Source organism: Notolepis coatsorum (assembly GCF_963971535.1).
Source record: "Notolepis coatsorum genome assembly, chromosome: 16".
NCBI lineage: Eukaryota > Metazoa > Chordata > Actinopteri > Aulopiformes > Paralepididae > Notolepis > Notolepis coatsorum.
Genome location: NC_140180.1, coordinates 85,202,153 through 85,226,792, shown reverse-complemented (window position 1 = coordinate 85,226,792; position 24,640 = coordinate 85,202,153). Strand labels below are relative to the sequence as shown.

The 24,640-nt window shown below is 43.7% G+C and overlaps 1 protein-coding gene across 1 annotated transcript in view; it reads left to right on the top strand.

Moving 5' to 3' along the window:
- The window catches only part of apbb2a (amyloid beta (A4) precursor protein-binding, family B, member 2a), a gene marked incomplete at its 5' end in the record, with an annotated part of 147,599 nt that overhangs the window by 66,148 nt on the left and 56,811 nt on the right, over nt 1–24,640 (top strand). The window lies entirely within an intron of this gene.

Sequence of the window (24,640 nt, the reverse complement as noted above, 5' to 3'; positions counted from 1 at the left end):
ACGTCAGCAAAACAAAGGAGATGATTGTGGACTTCAGGAGGTCGGGGGTCAAGGACTACAGCCCCCTCAGCATCGACGGGGCACCGGTTGAGAGAGTCAACAGCTTTAAGTACCTCGGAGCCTACATATCCGAGGACTTGACATGGACCACACACATTGACAGTGTTGTGAAGAAGGCACGACAACGCCTCTACTTCCTCAGGCGCCTAAGGAAGTTCCAAGTCAATCAGAAGATCCTTAAGAACTTCTACTCATGTACAATAGAGAGCATCTTGACCGGCAACATCACCTCCTGGTTTGGGAATAGCACTGCACAAGACCGAAGCAGACTACAAAGAGTGACACGTTCAGCCGAACGCACAATTGGAGGGGGGCTCCCCACCCTCCAGAACATTTACAACAAGCGTTGCAAGGGCAAGGCTAAGAGAATCATTAAAGACTCCAGTCACCCGAACAACTGCCTCTTTGAACTGCTGCGGTCAGGCAAGCGATACCGGAGTCTCAAGGCGAGCACAGAAAGACTCAGAAGAAGCTTCTATCCCCAGGCCATCAGGCTGCTAAACGAACAATGAATGAACACTACACAACAACAACCACCATAGATCCTCCCCTACACAACAACAACCACCAAACGCACATAGCACACACATCCACACGCACACACTCACTTTAAACAAACACACTGTAGCACCCACTCCACACACTTTATAGCACACACCCACTTTAAACAAACACACTGTAGCACCCACTCCCCACACTTTATATTTATTGATGAAGGATTGCACTACAACTCGTACACCTTACTGTGAATTGTACCTAAATTGTACCTCATCCCATTTCTGCTTTGCACTATATAGTACTGTACATTAGTACACTGCATAGTATTGTATATTATATGGTAACTCAGAACATTGTACATATGTCTATACCGAACACTGTGACCTCATTTTCTTCTCCTAAACTACATGCTATACTATGTTATTTGATACTATCTTGTCTAGCACAGTCTCTGGAGCGTAACAGTAAGAAGCATTTTGTATGAAAGTATTCTGTACTTCTGTATGACAACTATTAAAGAAACTTGAAACTAAAGGTTAAATAAAACGTTTTTTTAAAGATTTTTTTTAAACCGATACCGATCATTTCCGATATTACATTTTAATGCCAATATCGGTAGGCCAATAATATCGGACATCTCTAATAATTATGCCTGGTAGTAACGTTAACAGAGATTGTCTGCCAACAAACATATTGTTAGATCAGAGAATGAATGTATTGACATAATGTATCACCATGGGTCTCATTCCCGAACGAATTTACGACCAAACATTTCCTTTTAGGCAGATTTCTGCCCATTTAATACATATTAGGGCTGGTAGCGCGAGTCCCCAAATTGAGAGTAGATTTAAGCGTGGCTGAGAGCAGATTTAAGAGTGCTGAGGAGCACACTTATGATTGATTGACTAATTGAAAATTGTATTAACTTGACAGACTGTGTTCTCATAGTGATTCCTTCATGTTAACGCTACAGGCCTCCTTGGAATTAATTACTTAATCATAATTAAAATAAATATGACAATATTTGTACGATAAGAAATTACGCATTTAATGTCGGAAAAATAAATAATATGGATTCATCTGAACACAGGGCAGCTGCTTAACCATATCTAAACCAGCTATTTTGGACAAATGTATAATTACTTTAATTACTCAGATATTCAAACACAATTATGCAATTATTGTGAAATGATTGAAAATAATAATTATTTAATGCCTTCTGTAGGAGGGGTGGGTGGGGGACACTGTACAAGCAAAACTGTACATTGGAATATTGACAAAACCATACTTGGTGACCTTGGTCATTTACTGTATTTGGAGGGGGTTGATATAGCTATAAACCTGCATTCCTTTGAATATATCATTAATCAATTAAACTTATATTTAAATACACTATATAGCCTATACACCAACACTGAAATGACAGTGGATAAATAAATAAATAAGAACTAAAGCTAATCGCATGGAAATAGACTGCATTAATATTCCATAACAAGTCTTGTGTGCGCCAGTATGGCCTACGTGTCTAATGAACAGTATAGGCTTAATATATTGTAGTTACTTGTTTCATTAGGATTTAGTTGATACTTATGCTCTGCCTCTGCCCTACGTACAGTATAAGTACAGACTGTACCTATACTGTACGTAGGGCAGAGCATATAGTATCTACTAAATCCTAATGCAATAAGTCATTAATGGAATAATAAGCCTATACTGCATTCATTCATTACGCCGTAGGCATTAATGGAATAATAAGCCTATACTGCGTTAATTCATTACGCCCTAGGCTACAGTATACTGTGCGTGTGTGTGTGTGTGTGTGCGCGCGCGCTGCGGCAGGTGTACCACGAGCTGTACTATATACAATACATTAATCTAATCTCATTTCGATGGGTCGCGCAAGACTCGCAAGGCACTTCCGCATCCATTTCCACACAGCTGCGTCATTACTTTGCCTTATAAGGAGCTCTGGAGGCGTTGTTTTGTATGCAAATGACCTGAACGGGAACGCGCTTTTGAGTTTAAGACATAATGCCATTCTCCAAGCAGATATCAGATCATATCACAGGTGCGACCGTTTCAGCCCCTTAAGACATATTATCAGCACGTTCGGGACTCAGAGTGAACTTGTCATGATTCTGTCTCAGTCGGTTCCAAGATAAGTCTTCCAAGAGAACTCTTTGAAACATTTTGGAGAATGAGACCCATTAAAGACTCCTGTGGCGGAAAAGTACTTGTGATTACTTTCTCTAATGATAAGTACTTATGATTACTTTCTCTAACGATAAATACTCATGATTACTTTCTCTAACGATAAGATGTTAAAATGTTAATGTGAGGGGCCATTAAGTTTTTTGGTGGACATTAAGGCAGAATTTATTTAATTTCAAACCTTTATTTCAACTCGTGAGACACTGAGTAATGATGAGCTTACAAAACAAAGACATAGTTATCAGTAGATTCATACATATAGACACAACTAAATAGGAATACACAATAAAATCAGTTAAGACAGTTACAAGTAATTTTGGTTTATTCAAGATTATTCAAGTTTAGATTCTATTTTCAAACCTTCAGCTTCAGAGTCAGTTGGTGGTCATTCCAGGTGGTTCAAAGGAAAAAGCAGTTTTTCTTAGTTCAGAGCAAACTCAAGGAACCCTAAGAACCATGGTTTAAATATGCACATGTCATTACAATTTGAAAAAATATATGAATTTGAATACCAAACTGCCAGTCAAATGTGAAAAAAATAAATGAAAGAAAGACACTTTATTGATAAGAGCTGAACTGAAAACGCATGTGTCTGCAATACAAGACAATTCATGAATATAACAAAGCACAGTGTGCCTAATGACCTAACCCTCAATAGCAAATGCAACACACACTGAACTTGTTAATTGTAAGCATTTTATGCCTGCTTTGATGTGGTAATAATATGTAAATTGTATCATTCATGCATATTCATATTTCAGTACATTCATAATCAAACAGTTCATTCTTACGGTGGACAGCTCTAGTGGACAAATACACAGCGATGCTGACAGGAATTTTCCACTCGGAGTACAAAGAAAAATGTATTGTAAGATATAGACATGTATGTACATTTTAAGTACTAAGTTGTCTTTGCTAACTATAGAACTAGCAGCTCTCTCCTAGTATGTTAGGTCTCTGTTTAATACGGTGCATACTCAATTAAATACTCTGTTTAATATGGTGCATACTCAATTAAATACTCTGTTTAATATGGTGCATACTCCATTAAATACTCTGTTTAATACGGTGCATACTCCATTAAATATTCTGTTTAATACGGTGCATACTCCATTAAATACTCTGCTTAATACGGTGCATACTCTGTTTACTTATGAGGATATCTGTACTGTATGTGATTAGGTATCATGTACTATATAAATACATTTTCAAGGTGCGACCCCCGGAATAACGTGTCAGAGAGGCTTGGAGGCTATACAGTTTCACTATTAATCAGGTTTTAATCTGTTTCGGACATCATCCATACATGCATTGAATTGATTAACCTTTGGTTTATACCAGTGACACCTCATGTTCATCATCAGATAACAGTGCTTGAACAGATAAATGCATTTTCTCAAATTCATTCATCAAAACATCAAAGGCTCATTCAATTTCTCAAGTCACGTCCATGTCATCAAATCCGTCAAACAGCGCATCTCCTCCTCAGACATTTTAATCCCAGTTACAATATCACAATAACGTGTGAGTGACAGTGATATAATTCAACAATCCACATATTCAGATTCGTCGTAATTCACATCACAATCCACGCATAAAGACGCTTCAATTTATGCTTGAATGAAACACAATTCGGGCGCTCCGTTAAGCAAATACATAAACCGCGGAGAATATGAAACGAATCAGAGCCAAACGCCCGATAGGTTTCATTAATTATATATATATGACATGCATTATTTAGGTCAAAGTAAATCCATAGGCTGAATATGATTTATTATCAGCATTGTAGGTCTATTATTTTACATTTCAAAAGCCCCCTCTAGAAGAACGAAGCACAAAAACATAATTCAGAATGGTATAATGGGATCTAGACTGTGAGATTATTTCAGGAAGGGAGCTGGCATTTCTTTGCGAGGGCGTTAGAGTAACTAACGTTAGCTAACTGGAGCAGGTTCAAACTTTTTTATATGTTGCCATAGTGATTAGACAATCGCACTTTGGGGAACGGAAAGGTCTGGCTTAAGTCAAGTTATCCTGAAAATTATCCAGCTAACTCAGGCCCCGTTTAGACGAAAACGCTAACAGGTGAATACGCAAAAATATTTTTTCAGATGTGCCTTTCGTTTATACGGAAACAGGGTTTTTACGGGGTGAAACCGTAAAAAAGTGAGACCACCTTCCAGGGTGGAATTCCTAGAAACGCGCTCTCATCTAAACTGTCAAACCGCATAAAACGATGACGAAAGGGTCGTCAAGGCTCTCGTCGCGCATACTGCTTACATCACAGGCATGCGCCAGTAGCCTAGAAGCGTAAACAAAGCATGTCTGATTCTATCCATGGCGATCACCTGAAGGCTACATTGGCAGTACTTTTAAATACACAAGAATCTGTCCCACGGCTATCACAACTGGAGTGACTCTGCTTTGGTCCAATCACATTCCCCCACTCACAGTCTGCGAATCAGAGGCAGAGTAGAGCGGGTCTTCACAGCACGTCTGGTTGTCTCAACGACCTGAGGCGATCTGATTGGCCACTGACGTTTCTGGTCATGTGACATCTGCGCCAATCGCGTGACAGCGGGGCTCTGTCGTCTCGAGTCTTTCAGCCTCGTCTGCACGCAGAATTCCATCCCAAAACACTAGTCTAAACGTAAAATTAAAAGTGAGACCGCAAGACTACTTTTGCGGTTTCTGTTCAGACTCTCTCCGTCTAAACGTAGCCTCAGTTAGCCAGGTACTAGGAACAGGGCCCTGGTATGTATGTGACAAATAAACCTCTTGAATCTTGAATCTTGAATACTGCACTAAATATTCTGTTTAATATGGTGCATACACCATTAAATACTCTGTTTAATACTGTGCATACTTCATTAAATACTCTGTTTAATACGGTGCATACTCCATTAAATACTCTGTTTAATAGGGTGCATACTCTATTAAATCATCTGTTTAATACTGTGCATACTTCATTAAATACTATGTTTAATACGGTGCATACTCCATTAAATACTCTGTTTAATACGGTCCATACTCTATTAAATCATCTGTTTAATACTGTGCATACTCTATTAAATCATCTGTTTAATATAGTGCTCTCCCCTAGTATTCTAGATATCTGGCAGTTTGGAACCCGCGAGAGAAAGAAGACAAAGGATGCTCTGTAGAGGTTTTCCTATAATAAGACATCAGCAGAATCAATATGAATGTATTCATTATTCTAACAATGTCCAGACTCTACAGATGGGTTATAATGGCTCAGTTATCATAGTACAATAGCAATAACAGTGTCTGAACACAAACAAAGCTGACATCAGCTCCTCTGTTCTGTTGTTGTCTTTACTAATGACTAATATTCACATTCCCCTGGTGGGGGAGGGGGGTTCAAAGTACAATCCTCATGGTCCATTTCCCTGGAACTGGACCACAGCCATGTTTACACACATTCACACTGCTGTCACATTCAAACTGCTGTCACATTCAAACTGCTGTCAGATTCAAACTGCCGTCAGATTCAAACTGCTGTCAGATTCAAACTGCTGTCGGATTCAAACTGCTGTCGGATTCAAACTGCTGTCAGATTCAAACTGCTGTCAGATTCAAACTGCTGTCAGATTCAAACTGCTGTCAGATTCAAACTGCTGTCAGATTCAAACTGCTGTCAGATTCAAACTGCCGTCAGATTCAAACTGCTGTCAGATTCAAACTGCTGTCAGATTCAAACTGCTGTCAGATTCACACTGCTGTCAGATTCAAACTGCTGTCAGATTCAAACTACTGTCAGATTCAAACTGCTGTCAGATTCAAACTGCTGTCAGATTCAAACTGCCGTCAGATTCAAACTGCTGTCAGATTCAAACTGCTGTCAGATTCAAACTGCTGTCAGATTCGCACTGCTGTCAGATTCAAACTGCTGTCAGATTCAAACTGCTGTCAGATTCAAACTGCTGTCAGATTCAAACTGCTGTCAGATTCACACTGATGTCAGATTCAAACTGCTGTCAGAGTCAAACTGATGTCAGATTCAAACTGATGTCAGATTCAAACTGCTGTCAGATTCACACTGATGTCAGATTCAAACTGCTGTCAGATTCAAACTGCTGTCAGATTCAAACAAAAAAATCAGCTAAGTTGGAATGTGTGTTTGACAATTGTGTGTGTTTCACAAGTGTGATGCTTGTACACACAGAACACACACAGTAACATACAAGTGTACACAAACATATACATGCATATACACAACAAACACACACATATGCACACACACACTCGTACATACAAACATGCACATACACACACACACACGCACACGCACACTCACACACACACACACACACACACACACACACACACACACACACACACACACACACACACACTCTTGCAACCACACACAAACGTCCACACTCACAAATACACATGTTAAATTCTCTATTTTAATCCACCAATAAAATTATACATGCACAAGATTCATATATTATTGAAGATGCAAATAGCATGGTCTCCACCCACACAAACTGGCTACAGTACTTACTACAACCTGGCTACAGTACTTACTACAACCTGACTACAGTACTTACTACAACCTGACTACAGTACTTACTACAACCTGACTACAGTACTTACTACAACCTGGCTACAGTACTTACTACAACCTGACTACAGTACCTACTACAACCTGACTACAGTAACTACTACAACCTGACTACAGTACTTACTACAACCTGGCTACAGTACTTACTACAACCTGGCTACAGTACTTACTACAACCTGGCTACAGTACTTACTACAACCTGGCTACAGTACTTACTACCAGTGATGCCGGTAACGCGTTACTAAGTAACGCGTTATTGTAATCTGATTACTTTCCCCCGAAAATAGTAATCTAACGCGTTAATCTTTAAAAGCCAGTAATCTGATTGCAGTTACTTGTCCAAGTGGCTGTGCATTACTATTTCGTTACTATCTCATCATAAATTCATAATGCATGCGGAATGCAGTATTTTATTTCGTTTTCGACAGTCAAAAATACATTTTTGAGCTGTTTTTCTTATTTGGGAGTGACGTGGTGTGGCAGTGAAAGGGTTACACAAGAATGTGTCCTCGCGGCGTGACTGGACTCTCTGTCTGTGAGTGACTCTGCTTTGGCCCAATCACATTCCCCATCCACAGTCTGCGAATCAGAGGCAGAGTAGGGCGGGTCTTCACAGCACGTCATGTGACATATGCGCCAATCGTCTCAATCTCAATCGTCTGACAGCAGGGCTCCGTTGCATTCGTCTGAGAATTCCACCCCAAAACGCTTGTCTAAACGAAGTGAAACCGCAAGAAGACTAGAGAGACATTTATAAAAACAATTTAATAGTTACAGTTGATATAATTGAATAGTTCAGCCTGCATTTGTTAGATGTGAATGGATACACTGGTTTTGTAAAACCACTGGCTGGCTGCTCTAATGCTCTCCCACAGTTCTTCAGGTGGGAGAACACGAGTGACAGAGAGAGGGGAGAGAGACACACACACACACACACACACACACACACACACACACACAAGCACAAGCACACGCACACACGCGCACACACATACACACAGAGAGGGAGAGAAGGGATTATATTATAATAATAATAATAATAATAATAATAATAATAATAATAATAATTATTATTATTATTATTATTATTATTATTATTATTATTATTATTATTATTATTATTATTATTATTATTATTATTATTATTATTATTATTATTATTATTATTATTATATTAGAGATGTAGGCTGTCTGGGTGGGGTTGGAGAGAAAGAGGCATGGGGTGAGAGAGAGAGAGAGAGAGAGAGAGGGGTGAGAGAGAGAGAGAGAGAGAGAGAGAGAGAGAGAGAGAGAGAGAGAGAGAGAGAGAGAGAGGGTGAGAGAGAGAGAGAGAGAGAGAGAGAGAGAGAAAAGCTCTTATTTGCCAGATTTACAGTTAATTTACATGTTAAAGAGAGACTGCTTGTATGTTTATAGAGAGACATTTATAAAAACAATTTAATAGTTACAGTTGATATAATTGAATAGTTCAGCCTGCATTTGTTAGATGTGAATGGATACACTGGTTTTGTAAAACCACTGGCTGGCTGCTCTAATGCTGTGAGCATCATAGACTGTTGCTTTACCATACTTGATGGTACAGAAGCTGAAGCACTAGTTTAACAATTTACGTTATGTGCAGAGAAACAAGTTAAAAACAATTTATGCACTTTCAATAAAGCGTTTAAAAAAAACTGTTGGGGGAACGACGACTTCGTAACCTAGTTACTTTCAAAGTAACTAAGTTACTCTGATAATCAAGTAATCAGTAAAGTAACTTGGATTACTTTTTAAAGGAGTAATCAGTAATCAGTAATCGGATTACTTTTACAAGTAATCTGTGGCATCACTGCTTACTACAACCTGGCTACAGTACTTACTACAACCTGACTACAGTACTTACTACAACCTGGCTACAGTACTTACTACAACCTGGCTACAGTACTTACTACAACCTGACTACAGTACTTACTACAACCTGGCTACAGTACTTACTACAACCTGACTACAGTACTTACTACAACCTGACTACAGTACTTACTACAACCTGGCTACAGTACCTACTACAACCTGACTACAGTACTTACTACAACCTGACTACAGTACTTACTACAACCTGGCTACAGTACTTACTACAACCTGACTACAGTACTTACTACAACCTGACTACAGTACTTACTACAACCTGGCTACAGTACCTACTACAACCTGACTACAGTACTTACTACAACCTGACTACAGTACTTACTACAACCTGACTACAGTACTTACTACAACCTGACTACAGTACTTACTACAACCTGACTACAGTACTTACTACAACTTGGCTACAGTACTTACTACAACCTGGCTACAGTACTTACTACAACCTGACTACAGTACTTACTACAACCTGACTACAGTACCTACTACAACCTGGCTACAGTACTTACTACAACCTGGCTACAGTACCTACTACAACCTGGCTACAGTACTTACTACAACCTGACTACAGTACTTACTACAACCTGACTACAGTACTTACTACAACCTGGCTACAGTACCTACTACAACCTGGCTACAGTACTTACTACAACCTGACTACAGTACTTACTACAACCTGGCTACAGTACTTACTACAACCTGGCTACAGTACTTACTACAACCTGGCTACAGTACTTACTACAACCTGACTACAGTACTTACTACAACCTGGCTACAGTACTTACTACAACCTGACTACAGTACTTACTACAACCTGGCTACAGTACTTATTACAACCTGACTACAGTAACTACTACATCCTGACTACAGTACTTACTACAACCTGGCTACAGTACTTACTACAACCTGACTACAGTACTTACTACAACCTGACTACAGTACTTACTACAACCTGACTACAGTACTTACTACAACCTGACTACAGTACTTACTACAACCTGGCTACAGTACTTACTACAACCTGACTACAGTACTTACTACAACCTGACTACAGTACTTACTACAACCTGACTACAGTACTTACTACAACCTGACTACAGTACTTACTACAACCTGGCTACAGTACTTACTACAACCTGACTACAGTACTTACTACAACCTGACTACAGTACTTACTACAACCTGACTACAGTACTTACTACAACCTGGCTACAGTACTTATTACAACCTGACTACAGTAACTACTACAACCTGACTACAGTACTTACTACAACCTGGCTACAGTACTTACTACAACCTGGCTACAGTACTTACTACAACCTGACTACAGTACTTACTACAACCTGACTACAGTACTTACTACAACCGGACTACAGTACCTACTACAACCTGACTACAGTACTTACTACAACCTGGCTACAGTACTTACTACAACCTGACTACAGTACTTACTACAACCTGACTACAGTACTTACTACAACCTGACTACAGTACTTACTACAACCTACTACAACCTGACTACAGTACTTACTACAACCTGACTACAGTACTTACTACAACCTGACTACAGTACTTACTACAACCTGACTACAGTACTTACTACAACCTGACTACAGTACTTACTACAACCTGGCTACAGTACTTACTACAACCTGACTACAGTACTTACTACAACCTGACTACAGTACCTACTACAACCTGACTACAGTACTTACTACAACCTGACTACAGTACTTACTACAACCTGGCTACAGTACTTACTACAACCTGACTACAGTACTTACTACAACCTGACTACAGTACCTACTACAACCTGACTACAGTACTTATTACAACCTGACTACAGTACTTACTACAACCTGGCTACAGTACTTACTACAACCTGACTACAGTACTTACTACAACCTGACTACAGTACCTACTACAACCTGACTACAGTACCTACTACAACCTGACTACAGTACTTACTACAACCTGACTACAGTACTTACTACAACCTGACTACAGTACTTACTACAACCTGGCTACAGTACTTACTACAACCTGACTACAGTACTTACTACAACCTGACTACAGTACCTACTACAACCTGGCTACAGTACTTACTACAACCTGACTACAGTACTTATTACAACCTGACTACAGTACTTACTACAACCTGACTACAGTACTTACTACAACCTGGCTACAGTACCTACTACAACCTGACTACAGTACTTATTACAACCTGACTACAGTACTTACTACAACCTGACTACAGTACTTACTACAACCTGGCTACAGTACTTACTACAACCTGGCTACAGTACTTACTACAACCTGACTACAGTACTTATTACAACCTGACTACAGTACTTACTACAACCTGACTACAGTACTTACTACAACCTGGCTACAGTACCTACTACAACCTGACTACAGTACTTACTACAACCTGACTACAGTACTTACTACAACCTGGCTACAGTACTTACTACAACCTGACTACAGTACTTACTACAACCTGACTACAGTACTTACTACAACCTGGCTACAGTACTTACTACAACCTGACTACAGTAACTACTACAACCTGACTACAGTACTTACTACAACCTGACTACAGTACTTACTACAACCTGACTACAGTACTTACTACAACCTGGCTACAGTACTTACTACAACCTGACTACAGTAACTACTACAACCTGACTACAGTACTTACTACAACCTGGCTACAGTACTTACTACAACCTGACTACAGTAACTACTACAACCTGACTACAGTACTTACTACAACCTGACTACAGTACTTACTACAACCTGACTACAGTACCTACTACAACCTGGCTACAGTACTTACTACAACCTGGCTACAGTACTTACTACAACCTGACTACAGTACTTACTACAACCTGACTACAGTACTTACTACAACCTGGCTACAGTACTTACTACAACCTGACTACAGTACTTACTACAACCTGACTACAGTACTTACTACAACCTGGCTACAGTACTTACTACAACCTGACTACAGTACTTACTACAACCTGACTACAGTACTTACTACAACCTGACTACAGTACTTACTACAACCTGGCTACAGTACTTACTACAACCTGACTACAGTACTTACTACAACCTGACTACAGTACTTACTACAACCTGACTACAGTACTTACTACAACCTGACTACAGTACTTACTACAACCTGGCTACAGTACTTACTACAACCTGACTACAGTACTTACTACAACCTGACTACAGTACTTACTACAACCTGACTACAGTAACTACTACAACCTGGCTACAGTACTTATTACAACCTGGCTACAGTAACTACTACAACCTGGCTACAGTACTTACTACAACCTGGCTACAGTACTTACTACAATCTGACTACAGTACTTACTACAACCTGGCTACAGTACTTACTACAACCTGACTACAGTACTTACTACAACCTGGCTACAGTACTTACTACAACCTGACTACAGTACTTACTACAACCTGACTACAGTACTTACTACAACCTGACTACAGTACCTACTACAACCTGACTACAGTACTTACTACAACCTGACTACAGTACCTACTACAACCTGACTACAGTACTTACTACAACCTGGCTACAGTACTTACTACAACCTGACTACAGTACATGCTACTGTACCGTAGTACCATATTACCGTAGTGGGTCAAACATAGTATTCCCTGCTGTAGTAAGTACTGTACAACCTGGCTAGAGTACCTACTACAGCAGGGAATACTAAGTTTGACCCACTCATAGGCACATTAGTTAGGCCTAGTTTAGACATGGCCAAGGTCGCCAAATATGTGGACCCACACACACACACACACACACACACACACACACACACACACACACACACACACACACACACACACACACACACACACACACACACACACACACCTAGGCTCCTCTGACAGGAGAGTTACATGCACCTCCTCCTCAGATCATTTCCATAATCAGTATTTGACATGGTGACCATGGTCACATTTGCATATGAGTCATGTTCACTCTGGAGATGCTCTGCAAAGCTGTTTAATTGCAGTTTGTGTGAAGCTTGTGTAAGGGTGCGGTGCTCCCTGTGTGTGTGTGTGTGTGTGTGTGTGTGTGTGTGTGTGTGTGTGTGTGTGTGTGTGTGTGTGTGTGTGTGTGTGTGTGCGTGCGTGTGCGTGTGTGTGTGTGAGTAACAGATGGTAGAAGACAGGAGTCTTCTCTGAGTAGCTCAGATCTATGGACAAAGTGGAAGAACGGGTGAGAACGACTTGTGTCTTGTTTTCACTGACGCTTAAAACGCCCCTTTCTCTCGTTTCTTCTTTTCACTGCTGTGGAACAGTTGGCTTATTAGCTCATTGTAGTTGAAATGGTCCCCGAACAAACACTTTTAAGATCAGATGAAAAAAGCTGTATTATCCCAGGAGGGAAATGTCTTTGTTGCCAATGGAACTGCACACAGCAATGGTTGTAAACAAATGTATACAAATATAAATAAAGAACATAAAGAACATAAGACATTTGTTTAAAATGATTTATTTTAACAGGCACACATTGGTTTTTTATTTAGGTTTCTCTCTCTCTCTCTCTCTCTCTCTCTCTCTTGTGGTGGTGAAGTCAGCGTCTCTCTCTCTCTCTCTCTCTCTGCCTCACTATCTCTCTGCTTCACTATCTCTACCCCCCCCCCCTCTCTCTCTCTCTCTCTGTGTGGTGGTGAAGTCAGGGTCTCTCTCTCTCTCTCTCTCTCTCTCTCTCTCTCTCTCTCTCTCTCTCTATCTCTCTCTCTCTCCCTCTCTCTCTCTCTCTCTCTCTCTCTCTCTCTCTCTCTCTCTCTCTCTTGTGTGGTGGTGAAGTCAGGGTCTCTCTCTCTCTCAGTGACGTGCGGAGGCCCCCGCACCCCCGCGGTGCGGGGGGGCCCCGGAGCTTAGGGGCCCGCCCCCACTGTAGACTATCCTCTTAGATTTCGTAACGCGTGGGAACAGTGCGCAGTGTAGGAGCCCAGTATGGTTCTGCGGGCTGCAGCTGGATGCATCTCGCGCAGAGGGCGGCCCCCCCCTCTCCCTGCTATGTTGTAATTATTTGCTCACCTGCGATAGGGCTAGGCTGATAACTAATGTTCATTGGCAGGCTGGGCAGCGTTCAAAACACATCGTGAAGCGCCGGTAAAAATGAAGCGCAATATCCAAGCGGTGCTCAGAAAACAAGATGAGAGCGAAAGCCGAACAGGAGACGGCATTGTTCCAGCAGGCAGCAAAGGTAGACTGACTCTAACATTACTGAAGATGCATCGGCAGTAAGCTCCCCACCCAGGCCGGCCGCGTCCACCGCTATCAACCCCCGGTCAGCTCCGCGTCGAGTCCAGGCAGACAGACAGCCCAGCCAGGCCCCAGCCACGCTACAGCCGCCGCAGACAGGTTAGAAGAATATACGTTTTATTCGCCATAACCAGTACGAGTAGCCTACAGGTTACATTGGAACTGGAATCTAATCCGTAAATTTTTAGTACGTGGTTTAAGTGGCCGTAATGTCATCCCATCTCACTTTATTATTGATTTAGGGGAGTGGGCGGGCGCCATGGTCTGACCTGCGGGGGGGCCCCGACATATTGCGCAACGCCACTGTCTCTCTCTCGTGGTGGTGGTGAAGTCAGGGTCTCTCTCTCTCTCTCTCTTGTGGTGGTGGTGAACTCAGGGTCTATCTCTCTCTCTCTCTCTCTCTCTCTCTCTCTCTCTCTCTCTCTCTCTCTCTCTCTCTCTCTCTCTCTCTTGTGGTGGTGGTGAAGTCAGGGTCTATCTATCTCTGTTTCTCTCTCAGGCTAGAGTCTCTTTCTCTCTCCCTCTTTCTCTCTCTCAGGTCAGGGTCTCTCTGAGTGGAATGGGGTCAGTGTAACAGTGGGAGGTGGGGCAGTTTTGCTGTTGGTGGTTGTGGTTTGTGTGTGTGTGTGTGTGTGTGTTTGTATGTATTTGTGTGTGTGTGTTTGTATGTATTTGTGTGTGTGTTTGTATGTATTTGTGTGTGTGTGTGTGTGTTTGTGGTGTGTGTAGCCGTGGCTAATGGAGCATCACAACAGTCTGACACTAACAATGAGATGAATATTGGGGAAGGTGTCGGGTGAGGACACTGTGTCCAGGGTGTGTGTTGGTGTGTGTTGGTGTGTGACATGACATTTGTAGTCAACTCGTACAATTGCTGTCCAATAGTTGAATTGAAACGACAAAACTGTAAAATTGCTTTCCCCACATTGTGTTATCCTGTGAACAAATGTAATCTAGTCAAAATGACCTCTTTGCATCTATAGTGGTTATCAAAGACCAAGACACACAGTATCCATGATTATTTTGTCAGGATGCCAGATTGGTGTGAACACTTCTCCTCACAGAGAGACGCTCTGCAGCACGGACCTGTGGTCCTCCAGTCATGAATATTTAGAGAAAACAGAGTAGACGAGGAGACTGTCATTAAACAGTCTGAGTAGAACCTCCACGTCAACCTCGCTCTGCATCCCTACCTAGAGGACATCTCGCTGGTCGACATCTTGGTTCTCAGTAGTTACTACATCCATCTTGGTTCTCAGTAGTAGGTTACTCACATCCATCTTGGTTCTCAGTAGTAGGTTACTACATCCATCTTGGTTCTCAGTAGTAGGTTACTACATCCATCTTGGTTCTCAGTAGGTTACTACATCTATATTGGTTCTCAGTAGGTTACTACATCTATATTGGTTCTCAGTAGTAGGTTACTACATCTATATTGGTTCTCAGTAGGTTACTACATCTATATTGGTTCTCAGTAGTAGGTTACTACATCTATATTGGTTCTCAGTAGGTTACTACATCCATCTTGGCCCTACATCCACCAACACCTAGACATCAGTCTGCACGTTTAGTTAATGGTTTGACAGTTGATGGTTTGACAGTTGATGGTTTGACAGTTGATGGTTTGACACTTGATGGTTTTATAGTTAATGGTTTGACAGTTGATGGTTTTATAGTTGATGGCTTGACTGATTTGAATCAATTCAATTGTGCAGGTAAATTTGATTAGAAAAGTGCAAGTAGAGCAGTTACTGACAGACACGCAGACATAAGCAGGGGCAGGGTAGTCAAACAGGCGTGGGTCCTAGATCGTAACAGGTACTCAGACAGGTCAGGTAGTAGGCAAGAAGAGGGGTAGTCAGACAGGCGAGGGTCCTAGATCGTAACAGGTACTCAGACAGGTCAGTGGGGTAGCGGGGAGAACAGTAGTCCCACAGGCGGGGTCATACGCAGAGTCCAAGAGCACGAGCACAGGATGCAGAGCCAGGTCGAGGACTGAGGAAAGGAGGACAACACGGGTTAGACACGGTACACGGATGAACAATGGAATAATCACCAACGAGCACAAAATACTAGGACTGACTGGTAAACACGAAGTTACGATCTGGCAGCATGATGACATCTGAGGCGGGGCTATAATATAGATTGGGGCAGTCAGCCAGCAGGTGTCAGCTCTGCTCCTATGGCTTCAGCACACCTGAACTCCATGCCTGTGATTATGAGAGAGAGAGAGAGAGGAGAGAGAGAGAGAGAGGAGAGAGAGAGAGAGAGAGAGAGAGAGAGAGAGAGAGAGAGAGAGAGAGAGAGAGAGAGAGAGAGGGAGAGAGAGAGAGAGAAGACAGACAGACAGTGACAGAGTGTGACATTCTCTCTCAATTAAATTCAAAGGTGTTTTATTGACAATGCATGTCATTAACAGTATTGCCAAAGCAGTTTAAAACAGATTACAATGTAGATGTCAATACAATGTCAATCATTTATTTGGCTCAAAATATAGATAAATCAAACAAGATGGAGTCACACCACGGTCCCTCAGGCTACGGCCTGCTGACACACACTGGGACAAGATGGAGTCACGCCACTGTCCCTCAGGCTACGGCCTGCTGACACACACTGGGGAACAAGATGGAGTCACACCACGGTCCCTCAGGCTACGGCCTGCTGACACACACTGGGACAAGATGGAGTCACACCACGGTCCCTCAGCTACGGCCTGCTGACACACACTGGGACAAGATGGAGTCACGCCACTGTCCCTCAGGCTACGGCCTGCTGACACACACTGGGACAAGATGGAGTCACACCACGGTCCCTCAGGCTACGGCCTGCTGACACACACTGGTGACAAGATGGAGTCACGCCACTGTCCCTCAGGCTACGGCTGCTGACACACACTGGGACAAGATGGAGTCACACCACTGTCCCTCAGGCTACGGCCTGCTGACACACACTGGTGACAAGATGGAGTCACACCACGGTCCCTCAGGCTACGGCCTGCTGACACACACTGGGACAAGATGGAGTCACACCACGGTCCCTCAGGCTACGGCCTGCTGACACACACTGGGACAAGATGGAGTCACACCACTGTCCCTCAGGCTACGGCCTGCTGACACACACTGGGACAAGATGGAGTCACGCCACTGTCCCTCAGGCTACGGCCTGCTGACACACACTGGGGACAAGATGGAGTCACACCACGGTCCCTCAGGCTACGGCCTGCTGACACACACTGGGACAAGATGGAGTCACACCACGGTCCCTCAGGCTACGGCCTGCTGACACATACTGGGACAAGATGGAGTCACGCCACTGTCCCTCAGGCTACGGCCTGCTGACACACACTGGGACAAGATGGAGTCACACCACGGTCCCTCAGGCTACGGCCTGCTGACACATACTGGGCTCTTGTATGCTTTCTACAACGGGAGTTGGCGATTCATTTCTGGTCATGTGACATGTACGCCCAATCGTGGGACCGCAAGTGTCTACACTGGTTAAGCTTAGGCGCTCTTTGAAGTTGGTTAAGGTTAGAGTTTGTCTTAGAGCATGGCGATAGATTCTTTCGACGGTTAAGCTTAGGCACTCTTTCGAAGTTGGTTAAGGTTAGAGTTTGTCTTAGAAGCAGGGAGATAGAACGCCAGGTGCTTTGCAGGCTGTTCGACGTGGAAATGGGCAAGTGGCCAATCAGATTCGCAAATCGCCGAACTCCGTGTAGAAAGCATGGACGCCGGTCAGCAGTCCAGCGGTGGTTCCTCCCCAATGAGGACTTGGACTTGTTCTTCCTCTCCCTAGAGAGAAAACATTTAAAATCCTTCCTGTACATTTTTATATGAATATTCACGGATATTATTCATTCTTTCACGATGTAGGATAAAGTGCACCTTCTCTTTCTCTCTTTCTCTTTCTCCTTCTCTCTCTTTATTTTCCTCTCTCTCTTCTCTCTTTTACTCTCTATTACACGGCAAAGTATTAGACTAAATCAGCTTTTATAATCAGGTCCATTCCCTTCATCACTTTCACTCATTTCACATCTCTCACTCTTCATCTCAGTATTGTATTCAGTATTTGTCTCATCCCCCTCCATCTCTCCCTCTTGCCCCCTCCCTCTCTCTCTCTCTCTCTCTCTCCTCTCTCTCTCTCTCTCTCTCTCTCTCTCTCTCTCTCTCTCTCTCTTCTCTCTCCTCCTCTCTCCTCTCTCTCTCTCTCTCTCTCTCTCTCTCTCTCTCTCTCTCTCTCTCTCTCTCTCTCTCTCTCTCTCTCTCTCTCTCTCTCTCTCTCTCTCTCTCTCTCTCTCTCTCTCTCTCTCTCTCTCTCTCTCTCCTCTCTCTCTCTCTCTCTCTCTCTCCCTCTCTCTGTGTGGTAGCCACCTGCTGTTTAGAGACCCAGTTGAAACAGCAATTTTGATGTCTGTCTCTGAACCTCCTTGTTTGAACCAATGTGCCAGCTGCTGCAGTGCACACACACACACACACACACACACACACACACACACACACACACACACACACACACACACACACACACACACACAACACACACACACACACACACACACACACACACACACACACACACACACACACAACACACACACACACACACACTCTCTGCTCTCAAGAATCAAAGACAAGTCGATGGATTAGCCTCCATGTCTTTACTCTGCCAGTACCAATACCTCTCCTCAAGACCAGTCGCTTCCCCTCTCGCCCTCCCAATCCCAGGTGTTCCGCGCCTACATGCAGCGGAGCTAGCTACACTGTGGTGGGGGGGGGGGGGGGGGGGGGGGGGGGGGTTGGGGGCACCAGGATGCTGATGATGTCTGCCCTCCCAGATGTTTAAAATTGTTTTATTTGTGATGGTTTTTTTTCCCCCCGCTTGTTGCTCCCTCTGTAAAAGAAAGATAGAGAGATGAGAGAGTGATGGAGAGAGACAGAGAGTGATGGCAAGAGAGATGAGAGAGATACATGGAGAGAGTGATGGAGAGAGAGATGAGAGAGTGATGGAGAGAGACAGAGAGTGATGGAAAGAGAGATAAATGGAGAGAGAGATGAGAGAGTGATGGAGAGAGATGATGGAAAGAGAGATGAGAGAGATACATGGAGAGAGTGATGGAGAGAGAGATGGAGAGAGTGATGGAGAGAGTGATGGAGAGATAAATGGAGAGAGTGATGGAGAGAGATAAGAGAGATAAATGGAGAGAGTGATGGAGAGATAAATGGAGAGAGAGATGGAGAGAGATGAGAGAGTGATGGAGAGATACAGAGAGTGATGGAGAGATAGACGAGAGAGATGAGAGTGTGATGGAGAGAGATGGAGAGAGAGATCAGAGCGATAGAGAGAGATGGAGAGAGTGGTGGAAAGAGTGATGGAGAGAGAGATGGAGATAGAGAGAATGCTGGGAAGATTAAAGAATGAAGGCAGAGCGAGGGATGAAAGAGAAATGTGTGAGGGGAGGAGAGAGTACAAGAGGGGTGGGGGTAGAGGGAGAAGAGTAGAGTAGTAATGAGTCACAGTCTTTGTGTGTGTGTGTATGTGTGTGTGTGTGTGTGTGTGTGTGTGTGTGTGTGTGTGTGTGTGTGTGTGTGTGTGTGTGTGTGTGTGTGTGTGTGTGTGTGTGTGTGTGTGTGTGTGTTACGACCCCTGTGGGTCTAAGGGTAAAGGGCTGTAACATAACAGTTGGTTGAAAGAAATGATGGACCAGGTTTGTAAACACAAGGATATGTATTGGTTAGGGATGCTCGATATTGGCTTTTTTACCGATACCGATATACCGATATTGTCCAACTCTTAATTTCCGATACCGATATCAACCGATACCGATATATGCAGGGTCCCCCCTTGAATCATTTCAGGTAATTAACATTACATATCTCTTGTTGTGGAATTAACACAACATTATGCATACTTTTGACAATAAATAAAATCAGAATTTGTTCTTACATGCTTGCCTGGGTAAATAAAGGTTATAGAAATGTAAAAAATAAAATAAAATAAAAAATTTGAAAACCGATATTTTCCGATATCACATTTGAATGCCGATATTGGCCGATAATATCGGACATCCCTGGTATTGGTAAATGCAAAGGAAGCACATGTAGCTCAAGGGTGAGCCCAGGCCAAAACAACAAACAAACACCACTATTCTTCAAATAAACCAACCTAATCTATGGTAAAAGAAAGGACATTACCTAAACTACCCTTACCTAACCAAAACAGGAGAAAACAATATCCAAATGAAATGGCAGCTCACCCCATCTGTGCTTCCTGAAAAGAGAGAAAAACACATTAATGATACAGACAAGAATGGCAAAATATATACAAAACAATCTAAATGCTATCAATGCTCTCTCTGCGGCCATACACACACAAAGGCACCTTCACTATCACAAAGGCCTATAAACAAAATGGGATATTATCAAAGTACAATGTCACAAAATATCACCATGCCTAGCCTCATGCCAGAGAGAGAGAGAGTGACTGAAGTGAGAAGCCATGTTTTAACAGGTGTGTGGTGATCCATGATTGAGAGAAAAAAACATGTTTGACATATAACACTGTAACTGAGGGGTACAATTCCCTGACTGTATTACTAGATATGATACTTACTACCACTACCTTTGTACTTAATATTCGGCCACCCAGTACACGGCATAAATATATTATCATGAACACTCTCACGTAGATGAAACGGATCCAACACAAATGTACGAATTAGAAACAGGTCTTTATTTCCTACACAGCGATGGTGTGTAGAATAAACACTTAATCACTTAATTACATTTATGAATTGAAATAGTATGCACTTTTATGGCAAGGAGTATTCGTCGGTATATCAATAGAAAATGTCCAATCTCTGAAGGCGCAGGTGGTAAATATACGACCTGGAATAGTTAAGGAATAACAGCAATGATACTTTAATGATTATAGGCTGGATACACTAGAGGGGGTTAATCCGGTCGCTTGTAAGCCGACAGGAGTAGGAGGGGGGGGGGGGGGGTAGAATCCAGCTGCCTCGTCCGGCCAAGGGTATCCCAGGTGAACCCACTGTAGTGCCGTTCAATGCGCCGGCGATCCTTGGACCACAGATGAAAGCAGGTGGACTCTTTGTGGGCCGGCTCTCTCCGGTCCACGGGGGAGAGACATGAAGAGACCTCGTCTTGCAGAGCGTCTCCTCACCTTGCGTCCTCTCCAGGGGGGGGGGTTCCAACACACGGCAGTGTCGGGGGTCTTTATCCATGGAATAATCAAAGTATCCAAAGCATAATCCGTGCCTGGGAAGGCGGGCTGTCGTCGGTAGAATAATCCGGTATACAGGTCCACTCGCTCGTCGGCTCTGGGGCTCCTCGGGTGCAGCTTCACATAGGGTCAACCACCCTGGGTAAGCAGCCAGTTCTCTGCCCGAAACGATGGGGTACTGACTACGGTAGTATTCTCACCGCACGAAGCACTATATATTAACAGACTATTATTAGCTTAATAGACTACGTCCAACTCGACGATATAGTGCCAAATATGACTATTCAAATATTAATATACACAATGTCTCAATACCGATGGTAGGCGAACTTGGCCTTACTCCCACACGTGGCGTCGCGGGGAGGCTTTACGTCTGTGACTCTATTGGAGGGTAAGAAACTGGACTGAAAAGAAAGTCCTACTTTAGTAGCGCAGTATATATACGCACTATGAACAAATAGTCCCATTAGTGGTGCGGTAGCCAAATTCCTACGCGGAACTAGGACTTGTTCGTACATGTCGAGCGGTACGTTTGAACTGGGTCTGAGGGGTATGGCAGCCTGGCACCAAGGTCTCGACCAATAGTAGAATGGAGACTATTATGGGATGTTCAGTAGGCTAGAATGGATATTCAATGCATATTGTACAAGGAATATACAAGGGATATCAGGGAATATTAGAGAATATACAAATACAATTAAATATATATATATAAATAAATATATATATTCGGTTTAATCTGGCCCTTCACAACAGCCACCCCCTGAATAGGTCCCAGACCTAATCAGTTAAACAGAGACAGATTAATCGCGTTGTCTATTTACACATAAGGGTTTGCTGTAGGGGTCAGTCAACTTCACAAAGTCATAGGGTTGTAGGGTCATGGTCATCATCGATTGTGTCTGGGAGTCGAGGCAGTTATATGAGCCTCGCCACGGGACGGGTGTAAGTGCGACCCTGGACGAGCACTTCAGCTGCTCGGACCTTGCCGTCGGCACCGGTGATCACTTTGCTTACGCGGCCGGCCGGCCACATAGCTCTGGGCAGTGATTGATCAATAATCATGACGACTGTTCCTTCTGTCAAATTGTCTCTCTCCTTTACCCACTTCTGGCGGGTCTGTAGAGACGGTAGGTAGTGCAGTAGGAAACTGTTCCAAAACTTGTCGGCTAATACTTGGCTGTACCTCCACATTCGTCGGCCGTTCGCTTCTTCAGGCCGGTACATTGTCTGTGGTAATGCAGGATCTAGCCGCCCCATCAGGAGTGTGTTGGGGGTAACTGGGTCGATATCCGCCACATCACTGGAGACATATCCGAGGGGCTTCGAGTTAAGTACTCCCTCAATCTCCGTGAGGACTGTCATTAGGACTTCTTCCGCCACAGTCTGGGCCCCAAGTACTGCGTACAGGGCTGTCTTTATGGAGCGCACTTCTCGTTCCCAAGTGCCACCGAAGTGGGGTGCGTTTGGGGGGTTGAATTGGAAATCAACCTGTGCTGGAGCGAGGTGGGTCTTAAGTTCTGGGCCCATAGCTTGGAAGCTCTCTCTCAGCTCTCTTTCGCCGCCTTTGAAGTTTGTCCCATGATCGGACAATAGGGTAGACGGTCTTCCTTTCCGTGATGTGAATCTACGGAAGGCCATAAGGAACGAGTCTGTGCTCATGGTCGGGAGAAGCTCGATGTGTATCGCTCTGGTGGTCATGCATTTGAATACAATACCCCACCGCTTCTCGGTTCCTCTTCCTTTCTTTATATGCAGCGGGCCAAAGCAGTCCATACCCGTTGAGTGGAATGGCTTGTCACCGATTCGGAGGCGACATGGAGGAAGGTCAGCCATCCTTGGTATGCTGGGCTGCGCGCGCCACTTGCGGCAGTCTAGACATGTTCGTTGGAAGCGTCGTACCGCCTCTCTTCCTTGTAGGATCCAGTAACGACGTCTGATTTCCGCGAAGACTCTTTCTGCTCCTGCGTGATGTACATCCTCATCGTATTTCTTTATAATCAGCTCTGTGACCTTGTGTCGGCTGTTCAATACGATCGGGTATTTAATGTCATCCGGTAGATTGGGGGCTCTGCGTAGGCGACCACCCACTCTGATGAGGGTATGAGCGTCGCTCTCGGGGGCCAGGTGAATTAATCTGCTGTCGGAAGGGACGGGCTTTCCTCCCTGTAGACAGGCCAATTCATCGGGGAACGAGTCTCTCTGGGCTCGCTGCAGTAGAAGCAATTCTGCTTCCTCGTAGTTAGCTGCTGACATATCAGCGGGGGACTTGCACTCCGGGTGGTACCGCAGGAATGTTCTTTGTTGTGCACTCTCTATGGACGTGCAATCGTTTATGTTAGGGTCGGTGGAGGCTACGGTGCTCAATCCACAGAACACAGACTTCTTAATTTCCACCTCCTCTGGACTTGCTTCCCTCGGGATAGGCATGGGCCACTGTCCTTCCGGGAGTCTTAGGAATGCGGGGCCGTCACTGTAGACATTGCGACGGGTGAGGTCATCCAGGGGCATCCCCCGGGTGATGACGTCAGCTGGGTTCTGTTTTGTATCAACGTAGCGCCACTCTGTTTCTCCGGTTAACTCTTCGGTTAGGTCTTGAATCTCGGTGACTCTGACTCCCACGAAGACTTTGTACTTGCATGAGTCCGATTTGATCCAGGCGAGTACCGTCGTGGAATCTGACCACAGGATTGTTCTAGACACCGGTATGGTGAGCTCACGTTGGATGAGCGTGGCTAGGTGCGCTCCGGCTAGGGCTGCGCAGAGCTCTAGACGTGGGATAGATTGTTGCTTGCGTGGGGCTATTCTCGAGCGGGC